Below are 23325 nucleotides of genomic sequence, written 5' to 3'. Positions count from 1 at the left end.
ATGTGAATTTAAACAAAACTAATTGGTTAGGTTTAGGAAAAGGTCAAGGTTTGGGTTAAAATAAGTATGTTTGTTACGTAACTTAAGTTACCTTACGTTAAGGTTACGTATGTGACATAAGTTAAGTATGTTACGTAAGTTAAACTAAGTCAACGTTGACTGTTGTGTTCACACGGGACACGAACAGCTGCCTCCTGGGTGAAAGTCCCGTGTTTGTTTGACCAAACTATCCACCCAGACCTCCTCCCTACGCAGACTACAAACTTATTTGTGATACGTCAAAAACGAACGTAATCCAGGAGAAAATACGTTCCCCTCGAAACATAATTAAGAATGTAGTTCAGTATGGGAACGTTATTTTTAGTAGACAGGGCTGTATATTTTTACTCTTCTTACAAAATATTGTAGACCCGCTGTCAGCTTTTTCCAAGGGCACACAGACTGTTCCTCTGCTTTGAACACCACCCTGGGTCGCTTTAATGGCTGATGACATATAAACCTTCAACCACTGTTCAGGATGTTTTTTCCCCTTAAAGGTTCACTTTGATAAATGAACTTGTGTGTGTGCAGCACTAAAACTATGTTGAAGGAGAGATCTATACCATACAATCTTGTACAAACACCCTATTTGTCAGCAGCTGCAAAGGCCTTACATTATGTGTTTGTAATGATTTTTATTTGCTGCTGAAAAGTCTTAATTGCATTTTGTCAAACTGACTCATACTAGCATGGCGCTGTGGCAGTCTGACAAATTTGGCACAACAGATTACAAATGTTTACACCAAAGTCTTGGCTTAATATGGATTTACTTGATACCCATAGTTTAGTATGGATTGCAAGGCTTTCCGATTCATCGTAAGTAAATTTCTAAAATAAGCCACAGCTTCACTGGCATGTCGCTGGTGATGGTGTTTTGTAAACACTGGGATGGATGCAGGCGGGCCATGTGCCTCGGCTAATGATGTTGTAGGAAGGGAGGGAACACTATGGGAGGCCCCATGCTGCTGCTTAACTCTCTCTTAGCTGCCAGGTCATGTGTGATTAAGAGGTTTGTGTTACCTGGAGCCCTGCTGAGGAACTTTCCCCTGGAGGGGAGTTTGTCCCATCCACCTAATCTGAAGAGGCCACGAATGGATACAGCACCATTTACTGCTAGTTTTATCACTGTTTTCCCCAGGGGAACTCTCTCAGGCTTCATATTCAATTTAGTAACCAGGCAGGAGCTTACTAACCACTGTAGATTAAATGCTGGTTATATGTTGGACTCAATTTTACATTACAGATAAATGATCTGTGTGAGGTACATTTCTGTAGATTATATGGTAAAAGGAAAGTGAGCATATACTGTATGATTCACTGTCTGACATGGAAATTCTACAATGTAATTAGAATTCAAATTGTTGAATTGGAGTGACAAATCAAGAGAACATGAAGAATTTCAAATGTGTTCATTCAGAATGGACACAATGAATTAAAATAGAAAAAAACACATAAAGACTACACATGTACAGTAATTACTGTCTCAGTGATACATTCATAAACCTGTCAATATGTTTCAAATGAACATCCAGAAAATGCTTGTCTCCTGTTTTTTACTGACCAAGGATAATAAATAGTCTTCAAATTGTCCCTGAAATTGTGTCCAACGGTGATTACAACTGGCATCACGCTGTTTGTGTGCAATGGAGCAGGGGGGGAGATGAGCGCGGTGGCTGAGGGAGATAGAGCTGAGACAGTAGTGGGTTAGGAGGTGGCATGCAGGACAAAGAAGAAGTATCACAGAGAGAGAAGTATAACCATGACCATGCTCCTGTCCTTGTTTGCAAAGTGATGAATGAGAGGACTGTGTGGTGCTGGAGGCACCGTGGTATTTGAGAGTTGTCTTTAAAGGCGCCATCCGTGATACATGTAGAGCAACGGAAGTCCCTCCACCAATATTGAAAACAAAAGCTATGGAACCTGCTGTCCTTTTCAGAATAATTGTTAGTCATTAAAGTGTTCTGATTCTGTAAAAAGGTTTGTTTGCATTAGTAAAGTTTGTAATGGCAGCAGTAAGACAGGCATGTGTTTCCAATTATGCTACTTTGAGTAACACACAAAAGAGTGATTACCTATCAAAGATGTATGCTCTTCACTAATGTATGAAAATCCAGCACCATTTCATCCTTGCTTAACTTTATCAGTAAAAGTAAATCAAGGAGTCCAAATTACATGTTTTAAAATCCAAAGCAGACACCAAACAGTTTTGTTTACGTTAGTAACGTTTGTAATGGCAGCAGTAAAACAGGCATGTTTGCAATTATGATCAGTAGAGAAATACAAAGTGATAGTTTCCTTTCAAAAACGCAAGCTCTTACCTGTAATTTTTATGGTAAAAAAACAAAGCAGATTGCATCTTTAAAATCCAGTGCCATCTCATCTTTGACTTAACTTATGAAATAAAAATGTATCAACAAATCCAAAACAAACCAAACAAAATTTGATTATTTTCAAACCTTTTACAGCCACTAATTTCTTATTTATGTTTTCTAAAGGCTGCACATTCTTACCTTTTTATTTTTAGGCTTAATGTGGAACACTGAATTGGTTCAGTGTAACAATGTCAAAGGAATAAAAATTAATGATGACTCCAACCGCTCAGCCAGACCTACTCTGCCTCTGTGCCAAAGTGGTTGTGGTTCAAATAGAGAGCATTGAGGAGACAACTGATATTGTCAGCATGTTGAGTTGTTGCAGTGTTTTGAGTGGGAGAGGGAGAACCAGGGGAGCCCCAAACAGGACAGGGCCACGAGTTCCGCCAGCTGCACCCTGTCTTTGAGGAGGGGATGGAGAGCTTCTCATTGAGGTTGGCAAACGCTGGCTCATAAACTTTCCCCTGTCTCTCCCTTTGATTTTCCTTGGACATCTGCCTGGCCCTCCCATCAGGAATGTGCAGCAGCTGTTTGCTGCAAGTGTCTTCGCCGTGTGAACTCGGGCTTGTGCACGGGCCCTGGCTTAATGAATTGAGCCAATTCAAACTGGGTCGCCTGGGACACTCGGCCCTGCTGCATAACTCTTCTCTGGGGATGACAAGCGAGCTCAGAGAAAGAGGCTGGGAAATGTATATTATAGAGGTTAACCATTTGCCCTCATACTGTAATTGGCTTAGATTGTCTAGCAACCGGATTTGCAGGGGCAGAACCTGCGCCATGCTGCAGTGCAAAAGTTCAGCTGCAGCCGACACGATTGTGTGATCTTATGAGAGAAAGAGAGAGAGTGAGTGTGAGAGAGAATGTGTAGACTTAAGTCAAACACATGGACAGACAGCAGATACACAGTCAGAACACAGTGAGGCAGATATAGTTTGTTTTACATTGCAGCTTGTGCTAGAACTGGCTAGACAGGTTGTACAGTTGTCCATAAAAGTTGTGAAATCATTATGATTTCATTTTCAAAGGCTGCGACTGTATGTAAAACGATGTTTTGGATGGATTTCATTCTAACATTTCATGTCTCTTCTGCAAACTGACAAACGTTTATGCTGGCAGTGGAATTCTGTCATGCAAAAAAAGGAATTCCTTAATTTTTTGTCTAAACCAAAGAAAGGTCCAGACTTTACTCACAATGCTCATCCAGACTTTAGACTAAGACAGACAAGAGGATTACTGATAATGTGGACAGTCTTAATTCAAGAAGAGCTGGCAAACATGACTGAGTTGACCGACGGAGAGAAGAATCTGATGCTGCTTGTTTGTTTGGACGAGAAGATTAAGGAGAGTGAGAACACAGAATTCGGGGAATTAAATACCACTGAGAGATTGCCATCTTTGTCAAGCCAGTGAGGCCCCGTCTTTACAGCTGTTGGACCATTTGCTTTAACTAGAAAAGGCTTTCTTTAAAATTGGTTGAAAACTGTCTTGAGTGCTTGCATAAAAACAACAACATATAAGCATGTAATTTATGATATTTCATGAAAACCATGTCTGAATACTGATGAGCCCTCCATGTTCATTTGTTTTTAGTCTTGGCGTTGTTATTTTTTTTTCTTGTGTATTCCTGTATGACTGGCCATGCAGTGCATTGAGGGGAACTTCATGAGCCATGATGAGTTGTTTAAAATCTAATCAGAAACTAACAAGTCCCTGGTTATTTGTTTCTGCCTCAATACTTGAGAGTTCCCAGATGTTGTGGAAGGTAGGGAGTCGATTGTTTATACAGCAGCGAATCTCACCCAAACACACACATTCTATCAGCCTTCATGGCTATCTATCAAGGGAGGCACAAGTTACAGTTTTTCTGAAGTCAGGCAGGCACAAAAGCCCTTCAGCAGCAAATTACAACTCCCACCCCACCTGCTGAAGCCAGCGTGCTGGCGGCGCAGTGTTCAGACGGTAACCTGCCTCCGATCGATCGGTTGTTGTTGCAGCTGTGCTCTGGTTGATGGTTTATTTAAGCGGCTCCACATGCTTGTTGAGGAGAAGGCAGCTGAATACATAAAACAGGCTCTCAGAACCACTTTGTGGTCCGGCTAAGAGTAAATGGAATAATAAAAACCAAATGGTTTCATCCCATGTTGTAGCCTCATAAATCCAGGAAGTTGCTTTTTACCTTTATGATCCAACACATGTAGCATGTTAGGTTTTGTGGGATGAGTACTGACTTTAAGACAGTCTGTCTATTCAACTGGATGTGCACCTAATGTAGATCTAGTTAATTGTCCCGGTTTCATCTGTAATAACCTACTAATACTGCGTTAAATTTAAAGGCATCCTTATAAACACTTATAAATGAAGTGACACCAACGGTTGTGCTTCAGTTAAGAGAATTTAAGATAATGATCGATAGCTGCTTCAGTAACATTCATGCTGGCACAAATTGCAAACCATATTTTAGCAATCTGTATTGAAATATTTTTTTAAATACTAAGAAATAATTATTAAACGCCCAGTATCAGCACTGTCAGATCATAAGCAAACTGTGCTGGAATTGTGCTGCTGATCCATGTTCAGCCCCGAGTGATTTAAGTCCTCTGTTTAGTCAGCTAGGCTTCAAGGTCAAGCCTTGGCTCTCTTCAGAGAGGTCAGTGACATCCCCTCTCCATTCACACTGTTTCCTTCCCTTCAGCCAGAGGGGAGGATGTATCTCTAACTTCCTGCTGCCATACACACAGACAGGAAATTAGTAATTTGCTGTGCTATGCCTGACATTTCAAGTGTGTTCAAAGTTACATGCTGCAGGACTGTAAGGGTTGCTTTACTGCACACTATCAACTTAGAACTTTCTTAACAGAAACACAAACATCATCAATCTGAAAATCACTGTTTGAAAAAAGGTTATAGGAGAATCAACTCTTCATTAGATTTTAGTCACTACTGATCGTTAGAAATCAATTGATTTGTTTGAAATAGCCTTTTTTTTTTATAGCTATAGTACCATTACAGCTATATACCAGATACTAATATATGGTATTGTAGATACAGCTGCTATGCAGCATTACTGCTGCTGTGCTTATCAACCTGTCAAAAGCTTTGTAAACAATTGATGACATCCTGTTCCTACAAAGATTTAAAGGCGCAGCTTTCTGTCTCATTATTTCCTGACTGGCTTTTACATTATCAACACAGATTAACTTGTGCAGTGAGTTGATCGTGTTCAGTCAAGCTATATTTTTGTATAACAGAACAACCAGTTATTAATTAATAATTAATATAAATGTATTTATTTAAGTGTTACAGTATAACAGGTAACTTTAGTTCTGGAAATTACATTGTCATATGTTATGTGACTGTTCTAGCACTTTTAACACTTGGATAGTGTTGAGGGTAGATGTAGATGAGTAGGATGGAAGCTATGCGCCCCGTCACAGATGGACATACAACTACCTTAGCTAAATCAAGTCCTAAAAAAGAATTGCAGTTAAAATGCTAGAACTCTGGCTGCAGGAGCAACTCTAGTATTTATTGCCATTTAACTCACCAAACTGACCAGAAAACTTGATTTGTCATCCATTAAGTTGAAACAACTTATCTTCAAGGCCGTCAGTCAGCAATGCAAAGAAAAGTTGCTGCCATTCTTGCATTTTACAGGAGATCTACTGAACATGTGGAATTAGATGTGCAAAACTAACACAGGCAAATCTAATTTGAGTTTTTATGGCCCTTTAAATTGAATCAAACCCAGGGAAACAACAGTGCATACTTGTTCATCTCATTCTAAAGGTTACCATGCATAATTACAGAACAGCAGTCGAATGTTCTGAACCAGATGATATTATAGTATCAAAATCCCTGGAAATCACACCTCAAGGTTTTATGTCCGATTACAGTAATAGCATTGTAAGAATGCAGAGCTTTAATTTGATTTTAAGGTAGACTTGGGTGAATTTAGTTCATTTTGTGACATCTGGTTACTTTAACATGATGTGTGCGATCATTATAGACTCTTATTCAATCACTTAGATTTACAGTTGAGATGTATTATTATTATTTAATTTCACTGAAATTGTACCTTGTATGATTTTTCATGTAAAAAATCAAATGGATTGATTGTTGTGCGGTTTAGAAACATTATATTTTTTGCCCATGAACAACCTATAAAAATAGTATATTGAAAAACAAAAGGTGCAAAGTGCTGCCAATTCCAAAAACAAATAAGAGGGATTTCATAACCTTTTGTTGTCAGATGTTGAGTAGCTCAGGTTGACTTCTGTGGGCCTTGGAAACAACAAAGGTGAGCCTCCGATATAAAACAGCCACTCTGATATTGTGGATATTTCTGTAAACTCCCAGGGGTCCGAGCTTGCCCTAGAAATGGCTGAGGACTGAAAAATATTGTTGGAGCAGTGCTGTTTATGCGGAGCACAGGCTCGTTGTTAAGGGACAGGGAATATTCAGAAAACAGTTTGGCCCTCTTGTACTCCAAGATATTTTGGCCCATGTCTCCCTGAGAATGACCTGAAAACCAGTGACCTACATTGTAATAACCAATTAAATTAATTCAAGAAAACAAGCCTAGAAACAATAACAGCTGCCGTTGTATTTTAATGATGAATCATGCAGCACCATGTACATGTTTATTTACTTTGTGCAACGTTAAAACAGGGATTAAACTTGATTGTGCACAGAGTGGACTTTAAGTACTTTTATTCTATTAATGCATGTTTGTTAAGTTTAAAGTGCATTACCCTGAGATAAAGCACAGACCGGTCCATTTTAAAATGTCCACACACTTGAGTTATAAGGTCATTAGCTGTAATACAACATATTGAATATATCTCAGCAAAACTTCAAAACCATGTCCCTGTCTATTCGGCACAGAGCAAGTGCTCCATAGAAGCTCACATATATTAACAAAGCATTATTATCATGTTGTCTTTACACTGGAACAAATGTTTAGCATCCATACAGCATGTAGTATTTCTTTTTCAAAGTACTCCTCTCACTTTAACTGCAGAAAACACTTTGATTTAATCTTCTAACTGTTGAACTGTATGATAACACTTCTACATCTGGCGCTGGGTCCAACAACACATCTGGCATTGGGAAAAAATCTTAAAACAGTAACAAACCAGTAATACCCTCCTCAAGATGATCTAATAATCTGTTCTGCTCATTGAGGGATTCTGCGTAACACCCTTGAGAAAACTTGGGCCATCAGTTATAGAATTGGTTGCATTTTTTTTTCCTGAACCAACAGCACATTTCTATTTTGACAGGCTCTCTAATTACCTCTGCTATTTATGGTGCACTAACCATCTGCTACTGATTCCTTCATTATCTTGAACATGACAAAATGATTAGGGCATCGTTGGAGAGAGTCATACCTGTGCCAAGGTTGGGCACTTGTCATCACAAATTGTTTATCAAAAGTCACCAAACACTCCCAAAATAATTAAAATTACTAATCACTTTATTGCTAAACTTTTTAGTGAGAGATGCCCCATTTGAGCTTTGTTTTTGGTTATTGAGTGAGCCAGACGCTTTTAAGAGTTAGCTTCCTGAACGAGGCTCACTTGGATCCCTACCTTGCTTTGCTTAATAGTCTTGAAAAATGGTGAATACTGTTAAACCCTATTAGGATAAACTTATTATTTACTCTTAATGACTTACTTAATATTTTTCAGCTCAGTTTTACTTGTTAAGTGGTTTGTTTGTGATGTATATCACTACAGTATATACTGTATCAAATTGAATTCCCTGAACTCTGGACACCATATGCTTCAAAAACTCATTTGCAGAAGTTAGAATAGTAAAAAAAAGTGAAAATTTGTAATTTACACGTAATTGACAGGTTTGGATGCTAGTATTTGTTATGTTTTTAAATGTAATGCAGTGTTTATTATCTTAGAGCATTCATAATACCAAAATCACAATCACGTTTTAATTGAAAAGTGTCCTCGTCATAGAGACAACAGCATTTGTCACTTCTTAAAACACTTAAAACGAACGTGTTTATATTGCTATTGCTAGTAAACAACCTTTTGCAGTTGTGTGTAATTTCAAGAGACCACAGTCAACATTGGTTTCCTTTAAACCATGACTATTTCCCTTTAATCACCAACCGGCTGCTGTGTCATACTTGCCACAAGGATGATTTGTTGTTGTCATGGCAGCTGTCATTCCTTTTGACCCCGACTGATGTAGCATGTAGGCATTGTTTCATAGGTTCATAAAATAAATTTGCTACATTTGTTTTTACCTTGTCCGTTGCTAATACAATGCAGTTTAAGTTCAAAATACTTTTGCTGGTTTATAAATCACTAAACGGTTTAGGGCCAAAATACATTTCTGATCTGCTACTACACTATGAACCACCCAGATCTCTCAGGTTGTCTGGGACAGGTCTGCTTTATGTCCCCAGAGTCACAACTAAACAGGGAGAAGCAGCGTTCAGTTTTTATGCTCCACATATCTGGAACAAGCTCCCAGAAATCTGCAGGTCTGCCGCAACTCTTAGTTCTTTTAAATCAAGGCTGAAGAATTTCTTTTTGATGTATTTTTAATAGAATTAAAAAGTAAGACCGGTGGGAACGGCAAGGATTGCGGGTGGATTAGACCAACGGCTTATACATTGTCCCATACTAGCAGCCTAAAATCTCGTATTTTATCTGCTTTTATATTTGTTTGTATTTGTATGTTTTTAATTTTTTTATCGTTTTTATGTAAAGTGCTGAAATGTGCTATACAAATAAAGCTGCCTTGCCTTGCCTTGCCTTGCCTTGCCTTGCCTTGCCTTGCCTTGCTTTGCCTTGCCTTGCCTTGCCTTGTCTAAGTCTCAGTCTGCATCAGGTTGCTTTGCTATATGCTGGGTTTGTCATTCAATTTGCATGTTTGCTCTTATGTGTGCATGAACTTCCCTGACCTCTGCTAATATGCTGTACAGTACCAACAGATTCTGCCTGCGCTACCAATAATTAATTTGCATGTCATGCTGGGAAACAAGTAACGCTGCCTTCTGACTGCATCGAAATATGATCCGCTCAATTATCTTGACATGTTTAAGACCAAATATAATCAGGCCACAAATATCAGAAGAGGTCACACTGACACTACAGTAAGTGCATTGTTACTCATATCGAAATTCAAAAGGACACTCGTGAAAACACTTGAAAGCATGACCACCTATCAAACACTGATGTGAATTTTCCTATGCTTATATTGTAGTATTGTATGCTTCAGCATCACTTTATCTCTAATGTCGACTGTTGTTTTTAAGTCTTACTGGACATAAACAGCATTTTTGGTCTTTTTCCCAGAGAGGCTATTATCCATAATTTCACTGTCCTCTCTGGGCGTTATTGTCAGTATTCACGTTTGATTAAATCCCTGTGGCATAAGTGACCAGCGACATTGATTTGCTATCCTCCTTGTTGCATTGACTCACCAAGCCACAAGAGGCTTTTTGAAGGCTGCTGATCCCCATTATATATTTGTAACACATTTGTTTTAATTAAGTGTTCACACAGCATGGAAATTGGATACTTGACTAAATGACTGGAACCAACAGTAATACGACTAATTGCGGTCACTGTTGCAGCCATTGTGCCTCACAGATCAATATTTAGAGTAGCTGGGTATTGATTTCCAAAAAGTGAAAGTAGTGATCAAATAACGGTGGAATTTGATAGCAGATTGTTTTCTACAGTAATCTGTGAGGACATCTGTAGGAATGTTTTTTACTATTACAAATATTTAGTTTTTTTTTGTTAAATAAATTTATCAAACAGTTAATGTGCCTTTTTATCTTTAAAAATGTATAGTTGGTCCGACAAACCCTGACCTTTTGGGTGTCTTGTAGTTGATCCAAAGCATACGCACAATCCAAGGCAGCGTTTTTAAACTACAAAACCGAATGAAATAAAACACTCAAAGGATTAGAACAATTTAGAAAGCAGACCCCCTTCTTTTCCATTGTGCCTCTACCATGCTGCGGCTATTTCTCTATGCCCAGCATGGGCTCCACTTTGTGGCTTTTAATAACCTACCCCTTCAAGCTTCTACCCCCTGAGACACATTTTTCCCTACTTTATTTGTGCCGCTCTGTTTCTACCTACCAGCAGCTGCAGCGAGGAGCAAACAGTGGAGGCAGCAGCAGCAAATTTCTTCCAGTTGCTCAACACGCTAATACTCCCCTTTTCTTTGCAGCTCAAGCATTATATTGCAGTTTCATTGACTGGGAGGTGTTGTGTTGCAGTGGAATCAATAGCTGAGGGGATCCCAGCCCAACGATTAGCTTGTCAGTCAGGCCTCTGTGGTTGAAAGGAGGGGAGGCAGCGTAAATCCCAGAATACCAGGGGCCACCAGCATGGAAAAGCTGGAATGCTGGGAGCCGCCGATCGTGCTGCACCACCTGTTGTAAGAAGCAACATGTGCTGAGTGTATTAACCTTTCTGCTACTGTGGTTTAACCGCTGACTGCTACCACTGGTCCCTCCGTACAGTGCTGAGCACTTCTGCCATGCGAGTAAAAGATGTTGCTGTTATCTAATCAAATTAGCTTGAGGTGTTTTAATACCAACTGTCTGCTCTTGTTTGGGTTAAGTGGGAAATTAACTCTAATGAGATTTCTCTATTTTCTTAGACACCGATATGTCTCTCTGGTTGCTTACTGACCTCTGTCAGCTGATTGGAACCAGAGAATAGTTTTAGTTTTAGTTTAGATGCAGCAGAGAACTGAGGTATTTGTGTTTAAATACAACAGAGAGGTCAGTTAAATGAGAATTTGAAGTGACATAATGGCTAAAAATACTTTCCAGTGCGCTGTTGACATCTAGGAGTCCCCACTTTGAAAATCACTGGCCGACACAATGTGAACATTCATTGAATTGAATCCAGGTTAAGGGTTGGTCTCTATGATGCAACACCAACGTAACACCACTATATATTGTCCCTTTTTTAAAGGTTTCATTTCTTTTATCTCCATTCTCTGGCTTTAAATTAATTTGATTAGACTATTTTGCAATTTTAATACAGTACCATTATTTTCTTTGGAGCTTTAAATCAATTATCCAGGGTAACTCGCGGCTGACAGCAGACAATGTTTCATTTCCTCAAGCGCTGAGACAGAGCAATTGTGAACTGTTTGTTTTTGTTGGAGTCACATTTAGAGAAAATTTAGACAAAGTAAATCTTTGACCTTTTTAGAAGGATTTGGCTCTCGTCCTGGGGTCGCCACACAGTTCACCATCGATAGAAAGCTATGTGATATTAACAGAAGGCAGCATGCTGCTTGTGATGTTGCTTTAGCTATTTTCCCCCATATGTTTCCTTGTGACCTTTTTTCCAGTAGCTCAGTTAGAGAATGTTTACTATCATATTCTTACCCATTTGAAACCTGGCCTTGATGATGAGCACAGCTATATAGCCGGTATTGTTAGAGTCGTATTAGCAAAAAGACAACATAGGTGCATTGCTGAAAACAACTGTGGTCTATAAATATTGGTAGTCAATTTTATGACCATGTAGTTGTATGCAGACGATTATTATTATGATCTTAAACACTTTAGTTTACAATTAATATCTGATTTGCTTCTATTCTTCTTCTATTTTTCATTAAAATAAACATTTGATTGAATCCTTGTTCCTACATCAGTGTGTAATTTCAGAGATCATTTCTTAATGGTATTACCTCTTCCATCTGTCCAAAAGGTTTATGGATGATAACATGTTTTTTTCAATACTCACATTCTTCCCCTCATAATACATTGTCAGCAATAAATTAAATCCTGACTCTTTAGTAGTCAGTCCTGTTGTGTAGGGATGCCTGCAAAGAGAATCCACTGAAATAATTAACTACATTTTTTTTTTTTAAGGTTTTAGACTGGGGAGAGAGAGACCATATCTTAGACTGTGAACTAATATTACACTGTTGAAAGTGTCATTTTTCACCTGCGCTCTGCAGTTGTTCAGTCTCAGAGTACAGTTTCTAGATAGCGGAAACGGAAGGCCATTTCTTCCTGTGAGCAATGGAGGATCACTAACAAGCCTCCCACTGGGGGGCGTGCTCTCATACCGAGACCGATGATCACTTGATGCCCCTGTCGTCAGACCAGGCTTAGAAAAAGGCAGCTTAAGTTCGGGGCTTGGAGAGAACTGTCAACCAAGGGTCACACTAAGAGAGAGCTGATGCCCATCAAGCTGTAGCACCAGAGGAGGAGTCAAGGGCAGTCATGGACTGTTTGTCTTTAAAGAGGATGGGAGGGGGTAAGGGTCACTGCAGAAGGATTGAGAGCCCATTAGCAGTGTTACACTTACTTCCACTAGCTTAGCTTCTGACTTAAAGAGCAATTTTCTGGGTGAAAATCTGCCTGAATTTTATTGATTTGTTTTTTTTTCATTTTGTTTTTTTTGGAATTTAATTTGGATATTCAGTTAAAAAAAATATTTGTATACTGTATAGATTTTACAGGTACGGAAATACAGCGAAATGATCTAGACTGACAGCTGTGCAACAATGCACTGTACATGTAGAAGATGAATGTGAGACTGGTCAGTGGTGATTCAAGTGTTTATCCCCACTTTGTGTTTTTGCAGAGAAAGACAGGACACTGAGCTCACACTTTTACCAACAGTTAAAGGAAATTTGTGAGATATAGTTACTCTTTTGTGTGGTGATGAGAGGGGAATTTACTGCCACATTGTGAATGAAAAACACAGTCAGGTGCAGCCCTCATTTTAGGCAGGAAACGTTTCTGGCTGGTATTATATGTAGCATAAGTAAGTTGAGTTCTATTTCCCAAGTGTACAGTAAATCCCAGTTTGCTAGATATTTGTAATTCTTTATAAATGTGTTTACCAAGTTGTCAACCATAGACTGTAAAAATAATGGATGTAGCATCCCATTGGTTTGTGGACTGCCTGTTTTAAAGCTGGGAGTTTGCATTTTGGCCGTTGCCATCTTGGTATTTTGGAGCCAGAAGTGACCATATTTGGACAAAAGGGCAGAGCTGGGGAGGATGACGCATCAAAGTGTTGTGTATTTTCTGCGCTAATCTATGCACTAAAGAGGTGAAAAGAAGTGAATGTAACAACTTTCAACCACAATCAGAGTATTATGAAGAGAAGTTCAGGTTTAGACCGCTCAACTATGAACCTCTCTTCAGTCAACCTAAAAGAAAAAACATTTTAAGGTAATTAGGGCAGTGGTGGCCTAAAGGTTAGAGAAGCGAGCTTGTGACCGGGAGGTTGCCCGTTCAGTCCCCAGACCAACAGGATAAAATCTTGGTGGGGAAAGTGAAAGAGCAGCTCTTGTCCCTCCCTCATTACCACCACTGAGGTGCCCTTGAGAAAGGCCCTCAACCCCAGCTCAGTGACCAGCAGATCAGACTGTGGTTGTACTGGGCAGCTTCCAGGTATGAATGTGTAACTGTGTGAATGTGACAGGTCTTCGTTGCAAATTAGAAGTTGTTCTCAATCGACTTACCTGGATAAATAAAGGTTAAATAAAAAAAAAAATGTAATTATCACAACATCAGTTATTGAGTATTTCTTATTTAGAGAAGATATAGTTTTCATTTTACTCACTGGACCAAAAGAAGTGGCAACTATATCACAAAAAGTGTTATTTGCCAATAACAACGTATCTTTAACACACACATATATATATATTTTGCTTAGCTGATGACACTATTTTACTACTACTATAATATTTTTAAAAATAGTTTATATGTCTTTTTTTCTCTTGTGTGTGTGTGTGTTGAGCGTGTGTTTATGCATGTATGAGAGAGAGCAAGACAGAGGCAGATAAAGAGAGGGAAAGTCTTTGTAAAGAATTTGGCAAGCTCAACAAAGTCCCTCAAGAGTCCTTACCAAAGGATCTGGGAGAATGTCCTAGGTTCTAAGGAGAAAGACCCCTCCAGAGTGAAAACACACTAGCGTTAAGTTATTAGCTCCACTTTGAGCTGTGTATGTGAAACAAGCTCTCACAAGAGCTGGTGAGAATCCCTTAACTCACATTACTCCACCCCCTGGCTTTGTCTCTTTTTCAGAATCAGACTAGGAGGGTTATTCTCTCCATGTGGATAGGTCCTCGGGCCCAATTATCTGGCTACAATGCTCAATTAGCCATAATCCCTCTTTTGAGGTGACAAGAAAGGGGTTTTAAGTTTTAACTTATAAAATAAGTACCACCTTAACTGAGATTAAATAAGAAATACATAATTCTTACCTTTTTTTTATAAGGGGGTGTTATTCATTTAGTGTGAGAGTTTGTTTAATTTTGTGTAAATGACACAAAAACACTGTGTACTTGTGAAATATTGCTGCCAAATAAATACAATTGGATGCAGACATGCACACGCAGGACTGGAAATATGAGCGCCATTAACTGGAAAAGATGAAGCAGCGATTTCAAACACTTATGCTTATTTTCTTTTTGTTCCTGTATTTTAGCCCCAAATAGCCTGACTCGTGGTTGGATGTAGTCTTTCAGGTAAGTGTCACTACGAGCAAGGTTGTATTCTGTCACCAGGTGCTCAATTAAAAGGAGCATTAACCTTGTTTACTAAATACAAGAGCAATACGGAGAGAGGCAGTAAATTTATTGTCATTAAACAGTAGGAGGCCGCTTTCTCTTGGCCGCTTGCCTACTAGCCCCATAAGCTGGGCTGGTTAGCGCGCGCACACACACTCTGCATTTGAGCCAGCACAAGGGCTACATCTGGGGCACCCCTCCACCACAGCCAACTAATGACAAATGTTTTTGCTTTACTTTGGCTCACATCTCAACAAACGAGTTCAAGCATTCTTGAAAAGTAGATTTAGGAGCAGGAGGTGCCGGGAGCAGGGGAAAATATCTGCCTCAGCTTTATGATGTGGTAACTAAAGGCGCTGAATAAGGTGACTGCAAAGTAAGCCTCGACATAAAAAAAAAAGTAAAACTCTGGCACCTAAAATGTCATTGTGCTGCTGCTTATGAGGCTACCACGCACCCCCGCTCTGTTTATTTACGTGCCAAAAAGTACACATGATAAAACCTTCCTCGCGAGGTGAAATAAAACATTTCACTCTTTATTTTTTACGAGTTTCTTTAGTAGATATTTGGCCAGAGACGTAACCTCTGTCTGGCTTTAGTATTCCAAAAAGTCTAAAATAATTTGGATAACACATGCATGTGGAAATAGACCAGACTATCAGCAAGTCAAGGTGTTTAGTCAAGACCCCTAGCTCTCCCCTCTCCTGACAGTTCAAATCCAACATAATCATATACTCAATATCCAAAGGAAGAATGTCCCTGGTCCCCTCCCTTTCCATAACAACACCTAATTCCATGCCAAATTTGATACCAAGTGTTACTCCTAAGCTCTGTCACAGGTTTCTGCCAATCTAGGTATTACAACTGTCTGTGTTATTCTTAGAGGAATGGCTCTCAGTTAACCTCAAATCAAGGGCTGTAATTTGTGGTTGATGGCACACTTTGAGATCTGTCTGATCTCTGTGCCTCAGGCGTCGAGGCACAGGACTTGATTAGAGACAGTTACATGTGGGAACTACTGCGCTAACCACAGCTCGGAGTGAATGTCAGCCGCATGCATGTCATGTGTCTTTTGCTAAGATTTATTGGGGTGAGATCTGCAGTAGGAGGCTGCAGTATCTTTGTAGTTTTAACTACAAAGGTAAGAGGGGCAGTCACTTCACGAGGTATTTTGACTTTCTCTTTCAAGGTTTTAGATCTTGGAATCCATTTTCTGACACAAAGGAGTTGATCCTAACAAACAAAAGATTCATTGCCTTGAAAGGTTTGTATGATTTCATATTTACAAAGCATGTTGTTCTTTGTAAACTGAGAGAAATTAATTTGGGAAACTTTTTTTCAAATGATTTGCTTTGAAGCTTTCTTATCGATGATAAGAAAGCTTCTAATGCATGTATGGTCTTTTTAACTTTAATGCAAAGTTGTCTATTCAATACAACAATACAGCTTATAAATATGCTAATAATCATATAATAAAACATAATTTTAATTTAAGTTGAAAAAAATTAAAGAAATTTGCTTAATCTCTAAAGTTAACTTTTTTGTCTTCATTAAACAACATGCAAGCTCTCCTAATTTTCAAAATTCTCCACATCCCAAAATCACTATTTCGGGACTATTTTTCATTATTAACGCTCGCTCTCCTCTCTATCTCACAAACAATACAGATTTGAACAGCTTTATTTTGGGGGTTATGGCCACTGGTGCTCGCCCACCCACCCCCACTACACAGGAAAAGATTTTGAAAAGGGCGAAAAGAAAGAGAGAGGCACAAGGAGAATAAAACACAGCCACACCTTTCAGCGCCTGTGCTCTTGAGGAATTTGATGAGCGACAAAGGCCGAACATTTTGAAGCCCCATTTTGCCTAAGTAGCAGTGCATATAGTGAACAACTATTTACGCAGTAGCAGAGTGGTGGAGTTGCCTATGGATTCATTAGCCTCTTTGGGGCCTCCCCACTCTTCAGTCTCCACCAACTCTCTCTCTCTCAATGTCTCTTTTCCTCTCTCTCTCTCTAACGCCCTCAAACGCCTTACTCACGCTCTTTCTTTCTTTCTTTCTTTCATTGCTGTCTATAAGAGGTTTTTAAGCCTAGCCAGTGTTTGTAATTAGCTCCCAATGCTGGAATGGAACATGTTGAGGTGGGTGTTAATGGGCTGGCCAGGCCCTTACTCGCACAGCAGGCTGAGAGCAGAAACAGAAACCAGTCTTTGTTCCTTGGATAGAGAGAAGACAAAAAAATGGGCATTAAAAGTGTGTAGAAGGACCTCTGGAAAAAATTAACTGGCATTCATATTTTAAAAGAACACTTGGACCGAAGCACAAGGCTGTTCATAATGACTGTCACCCTTTCTATATGTGCTCAGCTGGAAACTCTTTGGCAACTTGGTGTATACAATTTCAGGAAAATGATGAGTTTCCTAAGTATTGTTTTAAAAATTGTATTGTGTTTTTCAATACTTTCAAGCTCTTTCTTTTAATCAATTTTAATGTTAATTGTTTAAATGACATATTAAATACAGATCATTATTGCACATCACATGATCATGTTAACGCAGATGGGACAACTGCAGCACAGTGCTTTACAGTCACTTTCAAAGGAGAACAAGCTAAGATTGTAGCTTTGAACGTTCAGTCTTTCAGGTCAGAGTTCAAATGCACTGGGAAAGCAGTGGGCGTTATTCTGAAACCTTTCAAGATCTTCCCTTCTTTCTTTTTTTCTGGCATCTTCACATTAAGCTGTGCGGCTGCTGGAGCAATCCATTACTGTGTCAAAGTTCTTGTTCTGCTTTGGCCTGGAAGCATAGTGAAACAGCTTGTTTTCATTTCAGTAGGGGAAAGGCAGGGCTCTGTTTCAAGTCCTGTTCCCCTCCAGATGTGCCTTGATCAAGGAAAGTTGACTATGTGCTTTGTGTTCTTAAAGACACTAATGTGATTATGTCACATGTTTTCAGCTGATTCCCATTGCTATTAGTCTTGGTGTGGGGTCTGCGTTTCAATGGACTCTATCAGGATGGGCGTTGGAGGGATTTTTCTTTCACCAAAGTCAGATTCCTAGCCAACCAGAGAACACTAAGAACTACGTGTGTGTGTGTGTGTGTGTGTGTGTGTGTGTGTGTGTGTGTGTGTGTGTGTGTGTGTGTGTGTGTGTGTGTGTGTGCGCGCGTGCGTGCGTGCGTGCGTGTGCGCGTGTGTAAATCTCCCTGTCTCACTATAGCATAATATTTAAGCTCTCCAAATCCAGTCTAAATAATTCACTTGTGTTTTGGTGCTTTGTTTCCTTTTGACAAAACTCATGAACAGTAAATTTCAATTTCATTGCTCTTCCTCTCTCATGGATCTTTAAATGTTTGTGATATATTTGCCTCCAGTGCATAGAGTGACCATGTGAAATGCTATTCATGCTTTTTACCTTTAGCCTAAATAAACCTTACTGCTACATCTTCTTCTCTCTGTCACAAGCGCTTTAAAAATCTGATCTTCGAAATATAAAGAGAGAGAGTTAGGGGACCCTGTTACATCATTTATAAAAAAAAAAGTAAACTAAAAATAGTTCAACTTTTGTTAACTTTGTTTTACAAATTTGTACCACTGACCAATTGCACCTTCGTTAAAGTGACAGGAGAGACTCCAATACTGTGCCATCCAATGTTATATGACCCTGCTCTGCTGAATGACAGGTAATTTCAATGAAGTGTTCCTCTATCAGTGTTTAATTGCCATTAGTCTGGATCAACGAAAATACATTTCCAGGATAAAGCCTGACATCCGGCGCATGATGTCAGGCTTTGCCTCTCACCAACTTAGCGCCACCCAGAAATATTGTGATTGAAATGCAAACCACCCAGAGGGTGTTTTTCTCCTATCCTAGAATGTATGTGTGGTGTAGCCAGACCTTACTCCACATCACTGTGGAGTTTGCCATTAACAAAACTAGCCACCACCAACCCTCGCCACCACAGTACCTGTAAGTATCAGCAAGCTTCTAGCACCACCTGTTTTGCGCAGATGCATTATTAATGTTTGCTGTTTCAAAAGTCTAGCAAGCTGCCCCTATAGACTGCCACATGTATTACACCCCAGAACACAAAGTTGTTGGATAGAAACAAACCGCATACTGACACCTTTGCTATTCTTGGAAATGTTCTTAACACATTACCAGACTTCATTACAGCAAGTAAATGTTTTAATAATTCTGTCCCTGCTATTTGGGTGGTTGTTTCTGAAAGAAGTCACCTCACTTTGTGCTGAGCCGGCTATTTGAGGACATGCAAGGATATTACTTGGAAGTGCCTGGGTCAGACGCAATGCCACTCTGCACACTATGGCTCATCAGTCCGGGAGAGACAAAGGGCCACCTCTGCGCTCTCCACTGCCAATCTATCCAGCCATTAAAAAGAGGCAAAATCAAAAAGGGCCTGTCACAAACAGCAGCTAGTTTATGCTAAATAAAGAGTGTTAATCTTGCCTCTGCTTCTTGTGAATTGTCCATTGACCTATCCGTATGCTGCAAACAGGGTTTCTGCGGGGTTTTAAAAAGTCTAAAAAAAGTCTCAAATTTAAAAAGTCTTAAATTCACTGAAGTATTGTGTTCTAGGTCTTAAAGGAACATGCCGACTTATTGTGAATTTAGCTTATTCACCGTAACCCCCAGAGTAAGACAAGTCGATACATACCCTTCTCATCTCCGTGCGTGCTGTAAAGCTGTCTGACGGCTCCAGCGGCATCAGCCCATCACAGAACATGCAGGTGAATGGTTCCAGTAATCCTACTGCTCCGAATAAGTGACAAAATAACGCCAACATGTTCCATCTTCTATCCGTAAACAAACCGGGAACTATATTCTCAGACAGGCTTGCTGCGAGCATATCACTCCGCCCAAGTACTATATTCTTCCGCCTGAGAATATAGTTCCCGGTTTGTTTACGGTTAGAAGATGGCTATGTCTCATGTTACGTTGTTTTTTGTACACGCTGTGACTCTACAAATCACAACATGTAAATAGGAACATGTTGGCGTTATTTTGTCACTTTTGTCACAATTCGGAGCAGTAGGCTAGTTGGAACCAGTTACCTGCAGGATCTGTGCTAGGCTAAGCTAATGCTGGAGCCGTCAGACAGCGTTACAGCACGCACGGAGATGAGAAGGGTATGTATCGACTTGTCTTACTCTGGGGGTTACGGTGAATAAGCTAAAGTCCCAATAAGTCGGCGTGTTCCTTTAAATAATTTTGAACAGGTCTTCATTTTCCTACATCAATGTAACGCTACCTCTGATGCTCATTGAAATGCTTTTTTATTTTTTTTATTTTGTGTTGTAGTTCTTTCTGTCGCTAGTCCAAATATAATTAGCTGTATTATGACTACAAATTAGACCAACATGCAATTTATTTTGCAGCCATAGACACCAGTCCTATAATGCCAATGAGGAAATCGGGGAATTGTTTGAGACAATGTTTCCAGACTCTGACATTTTTTTTTTATTTCATGATATAGGTTTTAAATTTCATTCATAATGGTCTTAAAAAGTCTTAAAGTTTACTTGGTGAAACCTGTAAAAAGCCCTGTGCAAAGGAGAAGACATGATGACAATGGGAGAAAGCGACGGACGTAACATTAAATTTAGCAGGCTGTCCTCAAACGTTTCTGCTCACTGTATGGCAGGATGACTGCATATTATAGAGAGTGGCACCATAGCTACATGGAGTTTTCTCACCCGCCGTTAGATTAGAGGCCAGCTGGGAAGACAGCTCCATCATCTGCGAACCCAAATGGTGGACCCCACTTTCCCTTAAGCTGCCAGTCTGGGTAAAAACAGGATTATGCCTCCTGCTCACCGACTGGGCCTAGATTTGGTCCCTGATGGCTGCCAAACTGTTTTGTGACAGGCCTCCGTCATCAACTCCCCTCTCCAAACTCAAAATTGGGAAGGGTCCTTTAACCATGAGTTTTAGTCAGGCTTATCATGGGTACTAAAAAAACAGTAATATTTCCCAACTTCAGCCCAGTCACTCTTCCCTCTATGGCCAGAAGAGCCACAGGGAGGGAGAATGAGATTGCAGCAGATAGCAGCCTGGAAACACTGCATCCTCCAGACAAGCACCTTCAGATATACTGCTGAGTGCAATGCAAGGAAAGGTGTGGTTTGGAATAGCTACTGCCACACTTGGCCATGTTTTCATTACAATAGATCTCCATTGACAGCATCATGCTCATGCTCAATTTTGAGCAGTCCCCTAATTGAGCCATCATTTGATAAGTTGTCACTGTTGCTGGCAGGGTTGAATGGGCTAATTGGCTGAGCACAAATATAGAAATGATCAGTGTCCCGATACATAAAAATGAGAGGCCAAGCTTATAGATCTCTGCTAAAAGATACAGTCTGTGTGAAATAAAACAATAGGATAGGTGCATGCACAGGATGGAGTGCACTACAGTTTCTTGCTCCAACAGATTGTGAATGAATGCCGATTTTCCAATGTAGTGTCTTGCTAATTCTAAGTTCATGGCCTGTCAAGGACAAGACACATTTTGTGAGATCGTGCAGGAAGTTCTTTGTTTGATAGACACCGTCTCTTTTGAAAAACTAGTACTTCATTTGACCACAACTCACTGACTTATCTATGATAATCAGCAGTGTTAGAATGGCCAAGTTTCAATCATAAACTCAAGGATTTTTTTACGGATGAGGTGTGACAGTATTGCAGATAATGAATTGGATCGTGGAGTTATGTGGTAATGCATGCTCCCACACTTCAAACTAAGAAACAGCACCTTTAATTGTGTAATCAGTGTGTGTGAGAGGGTTAATGGTGTAGAGTCTTTGGAGTTAAGTTTGTAAAATTTTAAGAAAGACATCAAGGGAAATAAGGAGAAGAAATAATTTGAAGTTAACCCAAGTGTCAGAAATTATTGTAGAAGTGTCCCAGATGTATCCTTGAATTATTAACATTTAGCCAATTTCTTTAGAAAAAAAGAATGTGTTCATTATGAAGAGATGATGTACACAATTTCTGGAACATAATGAGAGTTCGAATGAGCTGTTCAGTGTGAACAGAGAACATGCAGACTCCACCGGAAAGACCAAGGACAAGACTGGAACCAAGGACTTTGTAGTTGTAAGTTGCCAATTCTTAAATAATTGTACGAAAGAATTGTTGCCCTTTCCTTGATTATGTTTAGCAGAAATACACAAATAGTATTGCATCTCTAAAGCTTTCTACAATTTTAAAGAAGCTTTAAGATAGTGTTTTATGCTGAAAGGAGGTTTGTATTTGTGCTCACAAGTGTTTTGTCTAGAGGAAAAGAAAGGTTAGTGTTACACAATATATATATTTTTTAAATCTAGTAGCTATAGATAACCAACACTATTGTCTTTTATTTGCGGATACAGTAGACAGTAGGGGTCTTTTAAGTCTTGCTGTACATCTGTTTGTAAAAATCACACAGAGTTTAAGTGATCAAGGTGAATCATAATATATAGCAGGATAAGTATCAGCACAGGTTTTGTTGAAAATAAATACAAATTTACTTCAAGAGACGTACACTTATGGTGGCATTTCTGACGTTTGCATTGCCACAAACTGGATAATCCGGCTGTCAACAGTTTGTTAAATGCAAGAGCCACTTTCTGAGTTCATCACTGTTTGGAGCAGATTAGTAGAGGGTAGTGGATCTCATATGGCCTGGTCAGAGGCCATCATTGAAGGGCTTAAGGGATTAATGTTGTCTCGCGCTCTCACTCTGTCTCTCCAATATTCAATCAAACTCTGTGCTGTGAGAGCACATACAGCACAATTTGTACAAACATGTCTTATCACTGTAGTTTAACAATACACATCTATTGGCTGAAGTCTGTACAAGAACATATTATGTACTTCTGCCAGATGGTTTGCTTAAGGATTTCCCTGAGTCATGTTTAGCACTCAGACATAGTAGTATTACAGCATAGTGTGTTGCAGTGCAGTATAAAGCTATCTATGGCAACTGAGTAGTGATGTAGTAGTGTCTATGGGCTTGAGGAGGATGGGTCAAAGGCTAAATCCCTGCTTAAAGACACCGTAGTGAGCCTTTTCTATCAACAGACAGGCCATTTCAGTATGTGTTGGATAAGATGTAATTTCCCATCTGCTTTATGGCTATTTCTGATCCCTGGGCTCTTGTCAGCAAACTCCTCAGGACAGATATCATCAGTAATATAAGGAGGACTCTGGCAATACTTAGGGCCTTAAAAGGCCCTTCACTTCCCTCAGTCATGTGGATGGCTTAAGGAGTTTGAGAGCGCAGGTCACAAGTAAACGTTTCACAAACACTATCAAATAGCACAGATTTAAGTGGCTTAGGACAGCTTCCTCACAGAATGTTGTTGTGTGCGTGA

This window comes from Perca fluviatilis, chromosome 8 (assembly GCF_010015445.1).
Source record: "Perca fluviatilis chromosome 8, GENO_Pfluv_1.0, whole genome shotgun sequence".
In the NCBI taxonomy this organism is placed as follows: Eukaryota; Metazoa; Chordata; class Actinopteri; order Perciformes; family Percidae; genus Perca; species Perca fluviatilis.
Note: the sequence above shows the minus strand (reverse complement) of the source record.